This window comes from Pagrus major, chromosome 15, assembly GCF_040436345.1.
Source record: "Pagrus major chromosome 15, Pma_NU_1.0".
Lineage (NCBI taxonomy): Eukaryota > Metazoa > Chordata > Actinopteri > Spariformes > Sparidae > Pagrus > Pagrus major.
In genome coordinates this window covers 23,603,319-23,616,526 of record NC_133229.1, presented here as the reverse complement: position 1 = coordinate 23,616,526, position 13,208 = coordinate 23,603,319, and the positions used below count along the sequence as shown (strand labels likewise).

General features: G+C 41.6%; 1 protein-coding gene across 1 annotated transcript in view; it reads left to right on the top strand.

The window, feature by feature from the left end:
* Positions 1–5,154: 5,154 nt before the first annotated feature.
* LOC141008897 (C-terminal-binding protein 2-like) overlaps positions 5,155–13,208 on the top strand; it is a 74,909-nt gene continuing 66,855 nt past the window's right edge. The window contains exon 1 of the mRNA XM_073481256.1: positions 5,155–5,378. The gene's annotated coding sequence lies outside the window, so the exon portion shown is untranslated. The remainder of the gene's footprint in view (positions 5,379–13,208) is intronic.

Below are 13,208 nucleotides of genomic sequence, written 5' to 3'. Positions count from 1 at the left end.
CAGTGACGCGGGTGCTGAATGTTGAGCACCATATACTACGACGTCATTATATAGACTGACCGCCAGCGTCCCTGTCCAAAGGAATTATTTTCTTTCAGGAACCTGATGAAAAATGTGTCAACAAGAGAAGAGACAAGTGCAACAGAAACAAAGTGACACTTCAGGCAATTTAGCCTCAATTCTGTTTCCTTCTGTTGGTATTTTCTTTCCTCGCAGTGGAGAGGCTACTGTTGTTTTCATGTGTGACTGTATTACTTCCTGCTTTCAGCTCCATTACATCCCATATCTACAGTTTATGCGGTCAGCCTTGAAAGCTGCTTTAAACATCTCGCATAAACATTCACAGTTTTTTTTTTAATTTCCTGCTGCAGGAGGAAGCAAAAACATCCAGAGACCTCACGACAACCCTAATTAACTGTTTTCACACTTATTCTCCAGTCAAAGGGGGTAAATCTGCCTCATTTGCATTCTGTTGGAGGCATAAATATAAGCCAATGAATGTCTTTTAAAGGCTGCTTTGAAAGTGTCAGAGGCCTTAACGTGGTGGAATATAATTAGATGTGAGTGCGGTCAGAGTGGTGTTGTGTGGCTTTGTTTGAATCGTATTATGCCATCTCTGAAAGGCGACGTTAAAAGACATTTCGGCGGCGGCACCGTACACACACTTTTAGCGGAGGTGGTACACACAGTACAATGGGACGCTCTTAACAATCACTATTATCAAATGTAAATTACACTCCCATGAGCTGCTCATTACAATATCCCATATGTAGCTTGTGTCACACGTTGTTAAATTCTCAATTTAACACGATCTCCCCTTTTTAGCTGCTGATAATCACAAGTGCTCCGGTTGTGAAGTTAAATTAGGAAAGAAGCAGGAAAGATATCCAACGATGTGTAACAAGCTAAAATCATAAGAGAGGTCAGCGGTAGTAGCTGGGTCTTCTGTTGTGATTTACTCAAGGTTACTTTGGATAGTAACTCATTATTTCATGGAATGAACGACAAAGGAAAGGTTGAACTGAATTTAAAAAAAGATTAAAGAACGTTTATTATGATATTAAAGACTGTAACGCAAGAGAGGTTAGTGTTGTAGTACGCATGCAGGACCGAGTAAAAAGAGCTGCTATGCAATGAGGTGATTTGAGCATGAGAGACTGATTCAAGGTTGCAGTGAAATATTCATTCAAATGAGGTAAAGAGTGGAGCAGCATAAGAATAACCCGTCTTTAAAGATTAACATAACCCTTGGAGATGTTATTGTATCCCCGTAACCAAGTCTCGACTTCAGCAGGTGCAGAACAGCTCTCCCTCACTGTGAGTTACTGCATTAAGTCCCTCAAATTTAGTGGCACAATCATGAGCCTCCCGTTCACTCTCTGGAGTAGAAGAATCGCTTTGCATTTTAAAAAGGTCAAACACTCAGATCTCTGCCAGGAGGAATTGAGGGAAGAAATAATGTCTCTCTGCAGAAATATGCAGTCGCACACAACTGATCCTCTCAAATACCCACTGTACAGCGCACAGATTAGAGGTCTGCGCGTGTTGACTGTCATCCTTTAACAACTGGTGTATAAACAAAGGCCAATCATAATATCAAACGCTAATGTGGTTGGAAATTGTAATCGTTATCAGGATTTGTATTGATTTCTATGCTAGTGGCTTGAGTGCAATACATAACGGTAACAGTGTGGTCATGATTGGTATTTTAAGACAAATAAAGCACCTTACTAATGAACCTATACTGTATCAAACACAACAGAGGATCAGCTTATAATGAGCAAACACAGCTTTTACCGTAGGATTAAATCTGTAACAATAAAGCAGCAACTCTTCAAAATGAGGAAAATACATCCAAATATGTCTTCTGAATTAAGGGTACCAACATAAATATGACATACTTTATTACACAGGACAGATGAAGAATGACTGAAAACAGGGTGAAAGGGCCACAGATCGGATTCAAACCCTGGACACAGCGTCCACACGAGGCGCACGCTATACCAACTGAGCTACTGGGGAACTTAACATCATTAAAAGCGCAAACGGACATCATTTCAAACTACATCACGGACTTGGTCTTTCAGCATTAGGCTATTCTGCCTACATTCAAATCGAATTTGAAGTTACAGAGACAACCGCACAGCAGCGATCCTTCCAGTTTCCTCGGTCTCTTCCTCCTCCTGCCATCCATCCCCTCTGCTGCAATTGCGAAACATATGCTTCAGTTGGTGTCCCCTGTTGGCTGGTGTTGGTCTTTGGAGAGTTTGGGTTCATGCCCAGTAGTTACATTGTGCTGAAGACAAAATGACCACAGGGAAAGATGCACTCAGGACAAGGGCCAAGAGCCCCCAGGCCTGGGACCACACACACAGGGCACACAATACAGAAACTATGTCAAGACACAGAGTAAAGGATATAAATGATTAATTTATCGCTAACGGTGATTTTCTTTCAACGCTTTGCCGGAGAAATATGCAGACTGAAGTGACCAGGAAATCCAAAGATATCCTCTGCCATCTGTGCCTCGTTATATGGTCGGCACTACTGTGCGAACGAATGCGAGGGTCCGCAATCATTCTGCTGCTGAGACTGGAGCTAAAAAAAAAGGGAGAATATAGATTGCATGTTTTAAGCATGACATCAAGGCACAGCTGCACTTACTGCTGTGTCTGCACCTGTGGCATGAAGAGGGAGGAATGAACTCAGTAAACATGCAGTCGAGCGCTGTATCAATCCATTTATGTATGCAACAGGAATAATTACAGCCAGGGATGTAGGCAGGAGTGTAGACATACAGAGGTCAACACTCAAGTCCACCCACCTCAACCATAACCTCTCAGAAAATGTTAACCGAACTCTTCCCCAGGGTCTAAGTACAGCTGCAAAGACTCTTTAACACTGCCAGGAAACAATATTTGGTTGGGAAAAAGACTAAATCTCTCATTTATTCACCATTTACTGATTTCATTATTGCCCTAAAGGTAGTCATATTTAAATTGATTGATTCTACAAATGTAAAATCACTTAGATGTGTTACTTTCAAATGCAGAATGTAACTTCCCCCTGGAGGTGGTTTCACCAGATGTTAGTAAGTTCAAGAACCGGAGAGTCAAAGTGAAACAAGAACTTGTGGGTTCTGTCGCAGAAGAACAAAGACCTGATTTGAAACTTCAGACATTTCTAAGAACGCTGACCAAAAATGTATCCTTGGAAGATCCTGAACAGTATGTGGTGGCTTGAGTGATTGTATTGAGCAACACTAGAGGAATACAGGCTAGCCTCGACGTGGCGTCAAGACTTCTGCCCTACAGGCTGACATGGTCGCAGATGAGGTAGGCTCATGTTTTAACGTTTTATTCATGTTGTGTTTGGTAACGTTAGCGACACCCTCTCTGACAGTCTCCTTAGTCTCAACATCACTAAGTTAAAATGGGTTGCACCACACAAACTACTGCTGTTTTTTTTTTGTGTGTGTTTTTTTAGAGATTAGCTCTATAATAATTACACCCAGGTGTCCAAGTAGCTCAGGCTAAACCAACTAACAAAACTAATGTTAGCTAGCTGACATATAACCAGTTTAGACTGAAGACTTTAGTCTAGTAGGTTAGCCAAATAACCAACAAAAACGTTGTCGTTGAGGTTAATTTAACGTTAGCTAACGTAATTCTAATTCTAGCTAAGGCAGAAAAGTTGCTAACGTTAGTAAAATCACATCAGCTGAGTTTACAGTTAACCTAAAAGACAATTGTTATTGGTGATTAGGCTAACCTACTAGGCTAACATTTTGTAATTTGTTAAAAATTGGGAAGTTGGGAATGTAAATTAAAAACTCAACTTATTTAACAGCATTTTAATCATGTGTTGATCATATATTAGCTAGCTAACGTTAGTTTTGTCAGTTGGTGTAGCCTGGGCTACTTACTTACACCCCTGGGTGTGATTATTAAAGAGCTAATCTAAAAAAATTACAAAACTAACAAAAAGAAAACCCCACTAATCAGCACTAGCTAGTGTTGTGCAACCTATTTTAACTTAGTGATGTTAAGTCTTGCGTTTAAAGCTATCATGTGTTACTGGTTACATATTAGCTAGCTAACGTTAGCTTTGTCAGTTGGTGTATCCTGGGCTGCTTGGATTATAGATATAGATATTATAGAGCTAATCTAAAAATAAAACCCACTTACCAACAATAGTTTGTGTTGTGAAACCTATTTTAACTTAGTGATGTTAAGTCTTGCTTTAAAAGACATCATGTGTAACTGGTTATATTAGCTAGCTAACGTTAGCTTTGTCAGTTGGTGTAGCCTGGGCTACTTGGACACCTGGGTGTATTATTACAATTATTATAGAGCTCATCTCTAAAAAATACAAAAAAACCCACTAACCAACAATAGTTTGTGTTGTGCAAACTATTTTAACTTAGTGATATTAAATCTTGCTTTAAAATATATATCATGTGTAACTGGTTATATATTAGCTAGCTAACGCCAGTTAGTTTAGCCTGGGCTGCTTGGATTATAGATATATTTATTATAGAGCTAATCTAAAAATAAAAACCCACTAACCAACAACAGCTTGTGTTGTGAAACCCATTTTAACTTAGCGATGCTAAGTCTTGCTTAACAGACTTTTAGACGAGGGAACCGGATGTGCAAAAATGCTAACAGATTTCCGGGTTTTAGGACTACAAACTACAAAATAGCCTTACTCTTGACGTTAAAATGACCTCTAGGTAGCATTCACTGTGCATGTGTGTGTGTGTGTGTGTGTGTGTGAGAGAGAGAATTACATTAAGACACACTGAAGATCTGAACCTATACTTTAAACTTGTTCCTAAAATAATATTAGAGAAGGGGGGGTAAAATAAAAAATAAAAAATAAAAGGGCTCGTGTTTCTGGAACATTCTCACTGTCCCATCTTCATCATCCTCAAGAAGTGTGTCTCATCTGTGCCGCGTGTGTGTGTGTGTGTGTGTGTGTGCGCGCGAGGGAGAAGTGGGCAAAGGCTCCGCCTCGCTCAAAAAAAGCGAGAGAAAAAAAAGGAAAAGCAAACTGATACACACCTCTCAATTCTGGCAGGAGGAAAAGAATAGGAGTGTTTATGAACCGTATAAGTAAACAGCAGGATAACCAGGCACACCGAGAGCCGAGGCGACTTCCCCCCCGTGCAAAAAACGACAGCAAGCCACCGTTTCCACACCGCCGGAGATTGTCCCGTTGCGTTCAGGATTAAGTTTTTTTTTTTTTTATGTCATCTAAAGGTGGATCATTATCTAAATCCGAGATAACAAGCGAATTTGAAATGCGTAGCCTGCGATGCTATTTCTGGAGCCCCCAAAGCCGACGTTTGAACTCTCAGTAAACATCCAGTCGAGGTAGGATTCAAAGATTATTGCACAAGAGAAAGAAAGAAAGAAAAAAAAAAACAAAAAGGTGGTGTGAGATATTTCAGTGTGTGCTCCACCGGGAGGGGGGGGTTTAGTTTTTTTTTTTTTTTTTGAAAGATATACTCGCGTCGCTGTCCATGTGTCCCTGCGCCATCAGCAGCGAGGAGGGACAAGGGAGGGTGGGGAGTAGACATTTAGCAAGATACTCCACTTCATAGTGAGGTGGGAATTGGCTTTATTAAGTTGCTAATGAGCTGGGCAGCTCTGAGGTAATGGTGAACCAAAAAAAAAAAAATCAATAACGAGTGATTTCCTGCACATATTTACAGACTTAAATATCTATATTTAAAAGAAATGTGTAAGGATATTTAAAGAGTTTGATGAAAAGTTTGGTACAAGTGTGTGCGGTTGCAACATTTCCTGCTAGCGTGTGTGTGTGTGTGCAACCAAGCAAATCCTAAGTTTGAACTTCCACTTCTTCATCTGCAGCCTCCCTAATTAATGAGGGGCTTAATTAGTGAGCCAATCAGGCATCCATATGAGCACCTGCACTTTTAAAAAATAAAAAAAAACAGCAGGATAATCCTTTCATTTCCACAGTTTTGACAGGCATAGTGGGCATTTGGTTTCTCAAAGGCAACTCTCTCCACTCTTCTTCTTCTTCTTCTTCATTTTTTTTTTTTTTTTTTTTACTGCATTTGGAGGCTCAAGTGGAGAAGCAGGAGGAGCAGGAGGAGGAGGGCGGCTCCATTGTCTGGCCAGTGAAGGGGTGGGGATTGAGGCTGTATGCAGATGTGCTGCTGGCAACGGACATCTGCTCTCCCCCCCTGTGGGCATTGTCACAACAGGCAGGGGAACTTAGAGTGGAGCCTGCCCGCAGAGAAAAGGCTTTTGTGAATGATATGCAACGCCTCACCCTTCCAGAGGCGAATGTTTGCATTGGGAACTCAACATTTATTAGAGATATCTGATCACCTCAAGTCAGGGATTATGTTGCGTCCTCACCTTAAAAAATACATCAGACACAGCACTTCTTGTTTTGTCATTGCTTGATGGGGATTACCTCCCCCCCCCCCCCCCCCCCCTCCCAGCTCCTTCAGTCCCACCTGCAGCAGCACCACCCTCCCTGTAACGCCTCCAATTCAACTCCGCTGGGGGTTGAACTTCTTCTCACGTCTTTGTGGTCCCGGCATGTGTTCGGATATGAAAGCTGGCCTCCCAAGGCAAACGCATCACAGGCACCATCACAATGTACATGGCAGCTCCTATCAGGCCCTTTTTTGATTTATCGCCGTGGAGGAAAGAATGCCAAGGAAATGCAAAACCGACGCTTTAATATTTATGATATCGTGCGCACGGCTTGTGCTTGATGGTAGCTATCGGTGTGGATGCTGTGTGTGTGTGTTTGTATTGGAAATCAGGAGTCTCATTTGCCTCAACAGATATTCCCTGGTGACTGGTGGAGTCAGTGTACTGTGATTACAAACATGATTTGTGCTTGTACAGAGCCCTGTTGTACATGGCTGATCTGCTGTACAACATGCCTGCGTAGGGGACTCATTTGTGTGTTTCTGCTGTATTATAACACGTCGGATAGCGGAGAGGGGCGAGCCGGGGAGCGAGTGCACCGATGCAGGGAGAGATGATGGTTTCTGAAAGCACAGGTGCTGTCTCTCACCACCTCGCTCATTTAGCATTCTTCGGACGGAGGATGCATGTTATGTTTAGTTTACGTGGCCCTTCCTTTATTGTTGACGTGATTACTTTATAAAGAGACGGAAGGAATCTGAATCATGCACCGCCTGTTTTTGAAGTCAGAGAAGCAAAGTAATTACAATTGGTTAATCATATTCTCAGAGACTAATACTCCCATTTAACACAGTAATTTGGACGCTGCCGAAATAGCTCTTGTGAACTCTTCTGAGAATTCCCATAATGGCCGAGCCACTAACGGCTCCTAAAAGTTCCCATAGGAGTTGGTGTGAGAGGATTTTACTGTCATGTGATTGTGCTATGCATTGTGGAGAGGAGGTAATGGGTGTGAAATTACACTGTGCCATCTGCAAGAGGCCGAGAATGAACAGCCCGATGTCACTCAGACACACTGCTTTTGCAACAAAAAAAAAAAATCACCGAGCCAGGAAGATTTACCGCAGGTCTTTTTTTGGACGTGGCTGCAAATCATATTTTATTGAGTAATTCTTAGCTTTTCTGTGTTTGAGAGTTTTGTTTTGAGAGAAAAAAAAAAGACATTCATTCATCTACAGCCCATTAGCCGGTTTAGCTTTTAAAAGTTTCATGGTCTCCTGATAGAATATTTGAATGTGAAACATTGTTCTTTGTTTCCTGCTGAAGTTCTGGCTCACAGATCATTAGACATCTTAAAAGTTGAGATCGTATTAAAGCTTTGATGTTGAAAACAAAGATTGCGCTGTGAAGCAGAGTGCTTCAGAGGCATTACAGTGATGAGGGAACAGTCGTACTGTAATTATTCTTTGAGCAGCTCTTGTACTGTATCTCACGCTGGCTGGTTATAGTTTTGTCTCAGAAAACAGACATTTAAAGAATCGTCTGTATGTTGGTTGTAATTGCTGCAGTCTGTAAATTTGCAGCACCTGTTTCTTGCTTGTTCTAACACGCTCTGTTGTGTCTCGGTTGCCTCTGAGTCAGTCGTTTTTGTTTGTGGTTGTGAAGGATAGTTTTGGGAGAGTGGATGTGGACTGCGCCAGACAGCAGCAGGTGTCTGATTCACTTCACTGATAAGGCCTGTTTGCACAGTGTGCTTAATAGATACAGGAGTCTCTGTATGTTTTTTTATGTGTGTGTGTGTGTGTGCATTCTTGCCTGCCAGGCAGTGATATACTATATACAGTATGGAGACATAGATACATCCTCTGTTGTTAGCTCTTCAGTGCAGCTGAAGTCAGTTTTCATACTCTCGCAGCTTCTCTGTAGCTTGCTCCTGCCATATTGGCATCCTACAAGCTTGTTTGTAAGCTTTGCCAATCCAAAATGATGTATTTAATAGTCATTCCCAGTTCAGCTGGCATAGTGGCCAGAAAACAAGCAAATTATAGTCCAGGGTTTTTAATTGAGACAATCAAAGAAAAACTGCAGAATCATCACGTCGCTGCCAGATATTACATATAATATCCAGAGCGATTAGCTGACTACGATGCACTATTAGATTCTACTCCCAAAATGATGTATATCACCGTTCCCAAAGCAACACGATGCATGTTGCCGTGTACCCCGGCTGAGTTTAAGCAAGAAAACGACAGTTAGGTTTCGGAAAGCATTGCGGGTTGAGTTAAAATGACTGTGTTACTTGTGTAGCCTCAGTTACAAACTGAAGGGCTGCACGATATTTGAAAAAACTGACATTGCGATATTCTGGTTCTCTGCGATATAAAAAAAATACAGGAATATTCATCAGATAACTCGAAAAGCTCTCTTTGGAAATAATCCATCTATAATGATCAGGTGCTTTTATGTTACGTACATGACTTAACTTCCAGTATTTATGTAACTTGACTTCTCTTAACTCATAAAATAACTAAACATTGACTTTTGGTTGCACACTAGATACAGACAGCCGTCTCCGGGGTGAACGTCCTGTGCTTGTTTAACCATTTTCATTATTGTGTATTGTGTATGACCACTGCTGTGTTATTTCCCTGGTTATTGTGCACCTGAGTGTGTGAATGTGTTTAATTTACAGGTGTCGCGACCATATAGTCTTGCAGCTTGTGTAGAAAACGAAGATCGAGCTTTGATCTTATAAGATTTTTCACTTTGAGTTAAAACGTACATATTTCCAAACTAAAGACAAAAATACAGATGATGATAGTTTAATAATCGATCCTACTGTTCTTACCTCTGAAGGAGGTGGGGCTGTGTGCGCACCACAGGCTCGCTGTCAGAGGAGAGAGAAAAAAATGCATAGTACTGGTGTACCGATTCTGCAAAAAATGAGCATTGAATCTAATTTTTAGAACCAATATGTATCAATATTTGCACTTATTGATCCAATATTAGTCTTTTGGCAGAAAACAAGAGCCAGGGTGATGCCTTCAAACCAAAAGATAGATATTTACAATGATATAAAGCAGCAAACATTTGTAACTTTGAACCTGTGAATGTTTCTGTTCTTTAGTTGAACAACTCTTGATCTAAGAACTTATTGTGTCTGCTGTATAATGTCATCATTCACATGGCAGAACAAAAAGTAGAGGTAAAGTTGTGTTATTTGATTAATGAAAGTGTTGGTTTTACTACAGGGGCACATGAAAAGAACAGTCTTAGTTAATGTTATTAGAAACACCTGTGCTAAAGGTGTGCTGTGAACAAAGCCAGTCATTCAAATGACTTTAGCCTACAGTGTAGCGAGGGTGGGGACAATATGTTGTGGACACATAAATGAGCATATCTCTAAATTATTAACTCATTATATGATTGTAAGAAAGTGCTAAACAGCAGTGGGGGAACAGAGGAGGATGTTTACTGATCTCTGTATTTATGACCATGGGAGTTTGCTCACACCACTTGGCTGTCTAATAGCCTCCCACCTGGCTTAACCATCACACTTGGAGTCCCCGCTCCTCCTTAATGACTGGCTATTTTCGTCCAAAGAAGTCCTAATTGCTCTCAACTGCATGCACGGACATTATGCCAGAGATTGGTAGAGCGAGGAGGGGGGAGGATGAGGATGGATGAAGGGGGCGCAGTTTGAAGATCTGAATGGGATGTAATACACTGTCTTTCTAACATGGAAAAGTGTGTGTGTTTGCCAGTAGGAGAAAAGAAAAAAAGAAAAAAAAAAAAAGAGTTGATCTTCTCCCACTCACCTCCCCTCCCTCTTTTGGCATCGCCAGAGCTGCCATTAACTTTCATGCAAACCACAGAGGATTAGGAATGAATAGTGGCACCGTCTTCCAACTATGTGTGCACGTACATGTGTGCTCGCGTTTGTGTCTGCGTGTCACTTTTGCAGGAACTAGCAGAGACAAAGCACCATCTGCACGCAGCAGGCTGTCCTGACTGCCTGCTCCACTCGCTGGGGCAGGGAAGAGGCTTTCTGTGAGCATTGTTACGAAACCAACTCTGCTGCTGCTGCTGCTGCTACGCTGCTTGTTAATGCTGACAGCTAATAATGTCCTCCTGGATGACGGTGCCTTGCTGGAGCCAGAGAGAAGAGACAGAGACTAATGAAGAGAGGCAGGAAGTGAAAGAGAGAGAGAAAGACAGAAACAGATAGAGAGAAAGATACCAGTGGAGTGTGCAGCTCGTGTCTGTCCAAGCTGGTGAAGTTTCCTGAAGAGGATTATGCACACATACACAGAGAATGAAAGTACAGGCACATGTATTGTATTTTATTTCCTCTTTTTTTTTTTGTTCCTTCCTTCCTGCTTGCTCTCTCCTGTCTCAGCGTCTCGGGAGGGAGGTGGCAGGAGGAGGAGGAGGAGGAGGAGGAAGGGTTTCATTGTGTCTCGGTAGAGCCCCTATTCCAGTCCAGCTGACATAGACTTGTGTCAGGAGGATCCATCCTGCTGATGTTAGGCAAGCTGTAAAGTGAAAGAGATGTCTAAAATGCTGAAGTGTGCTCTGGCCAGTGGAGAGATGGCTCTGTTTGTTTGCCATTCTGCTGAGCACCACTTCGCAGAGAAAACTTTTCTGACTGAATCTGCTGACAGAGAGAAAGGGGGGGGTGGGGGAAAAAAAGAGTTGGAGTTGGTGGTTTTGGGAGTCACTTGTGGGCACACAGAGCCTTGCCCATTGTGGGTCTGTGACATTGACATTTGGAAATGGTGAGGGGGAGAAAGGATTTACAAAAAAAAAAAGCACACTTTTTTCAGCTCTCTTGCCTTACAAACTGTTTTGCCTCTGCTCACAGTACTCAGAGACAGCAGTCATTGAACCTTCCAACCACATGAATATGCATGATAAGTCCGCTCTTCTTCTCTGCCCTCTGAGCTGTATTTTTTTTTTCCACCCAGAGACCTGTCGTGTTGTGTTTGATTGGCCCTGACATTTGAAAAGGTCCTTGAATAAAGAAAAAAAAAAGTTGTTTATGACAACTGGAGAACTCTCCTTGCAGCGGAGAAAAAATGGCATTTTGAAAGGAGCACAGCTCCTGCATATTTAAATGCTAATGGCTCTGTGAATGTGCAGGCTAATAGGATGTTTCAATCTGGAGTAGTGCAGTATGTACACTTTCAGCATGCAGGCACGCTGTCTGAGTGCTACTTCTAAATAGCCGTGGAAGGTGCATCAGCTCGTTTTATTAACTGATTATGTGGAGTCTTAAGTTTTTTTCATAAATGATCACTTTATTTTTTTTTTATGGCAGCGTGGAGATTATCTCAACACACAGGCACAAAGAACTGGTTTAGAAAAAAAAACCCTGAGGGAAATCTGTTTTTGAAGTTCTGGCATCTGTGATGCATTATTGCAATGGTTATGATGCAGATAAAGTTTAACAGCTTGTTTTACAAGCTTTCTGATGCTGTGTGACAGAGTAGGGCTGCGAGTATAAGGCGGGGGGCCCCTGGGGTTCTGGCTGGGCAGCCCTGTAGTGAGGCGTCAGGTCCTTGGTTTATTATGAGCTGTTTTGTTAGCAGTAGGCAGCCACAAGTACCATGGATCACCCTGGACTTTAACCTGCCTGCAGAGTATTTGTTCTCATAGTCCTGCTGGCTCTCATTGTGTGGACACGGGACAATTGATGATGTCGTTAGATAAGAATTTGTATTGAAGATGAGCCTGTTATCTCACATTTTACTTAAAACATAGAAATGTTGAGCTCTGTTTGAAAAGTAACTTGATCGTAATTGTTATTTTATGCCATTTTAGCCCTTAATTGATAGTTGAGTGATTGTTTTTACTTTGCAGATTCAGATTATTCACTGTTTATAGGCTATTACTTATGATGTGTAAATAATCAGATAGTGTTGTGGGCACAAGATTGAGTGAAACACACAATAAAATGCTGCATCACAACTAAAATATTGCATTTTATGCTGTATATCAGGCCCGATGGTCGACCAGGCAGATAATAGGTCTCTCCTTAGATGTCACCATTGCATGATATGAATCCTGGACCATTAAGACCAGTTCACATGAGAAAGTGTCACAGTAAAATCACATATCTGGTTCAAGAAGCTCGGTGAGGTAGTGACACCTTGCAGGGTTAGTTCATAAACTGCTGTATCTGGCGAGCAAACAGCAAACATGCTAGATCTCGTAGTGAGTCACAGTAGATTCTCCAACTTGTTTTTATTTTATCTGGGGATTTTTAGTACTCGTTTTTTTGTTCTCAGTATTTTACATAATTTAATTCAGTAGAGATTAAAGTTTATTATTGTATATTAAATAAAATCTCTCTAAGCTAACAAGCTTGCTAACTGTCAGCCAGGAGCAGATGGTAATTTGACAGAGGAGGGTGAATAAAACGCAGCTAATAAGCTACATAGCTTCTTTCATTTTAGACTCCAGCTTTCTGATCCCACAAAGGTCATCGCTGCCAAGATGGCTTGCTATTGAGAATTTGCGTGTCAAAGTTTACCCAAAGTTGAACCTCACGTGAAACATATTTGTGGATTTACTTCGCCCACGCGAGCGAAACCACTGATTGCGGCATTTATGTTGAAGTGAATTGATTTTGCTGTTTTTAATGCTGGTTTTTCCGGGCCCTTAGGCCAGTAAGATATTTTTTTAATGCTGCAAGTTTACCCTCGCAGTCCAGGTTAAATCTGTCTACATACCATGCTTTCATGCATCTAACAGCCTCTTTGCTTGCATAAATACTGGCAGGAGTCC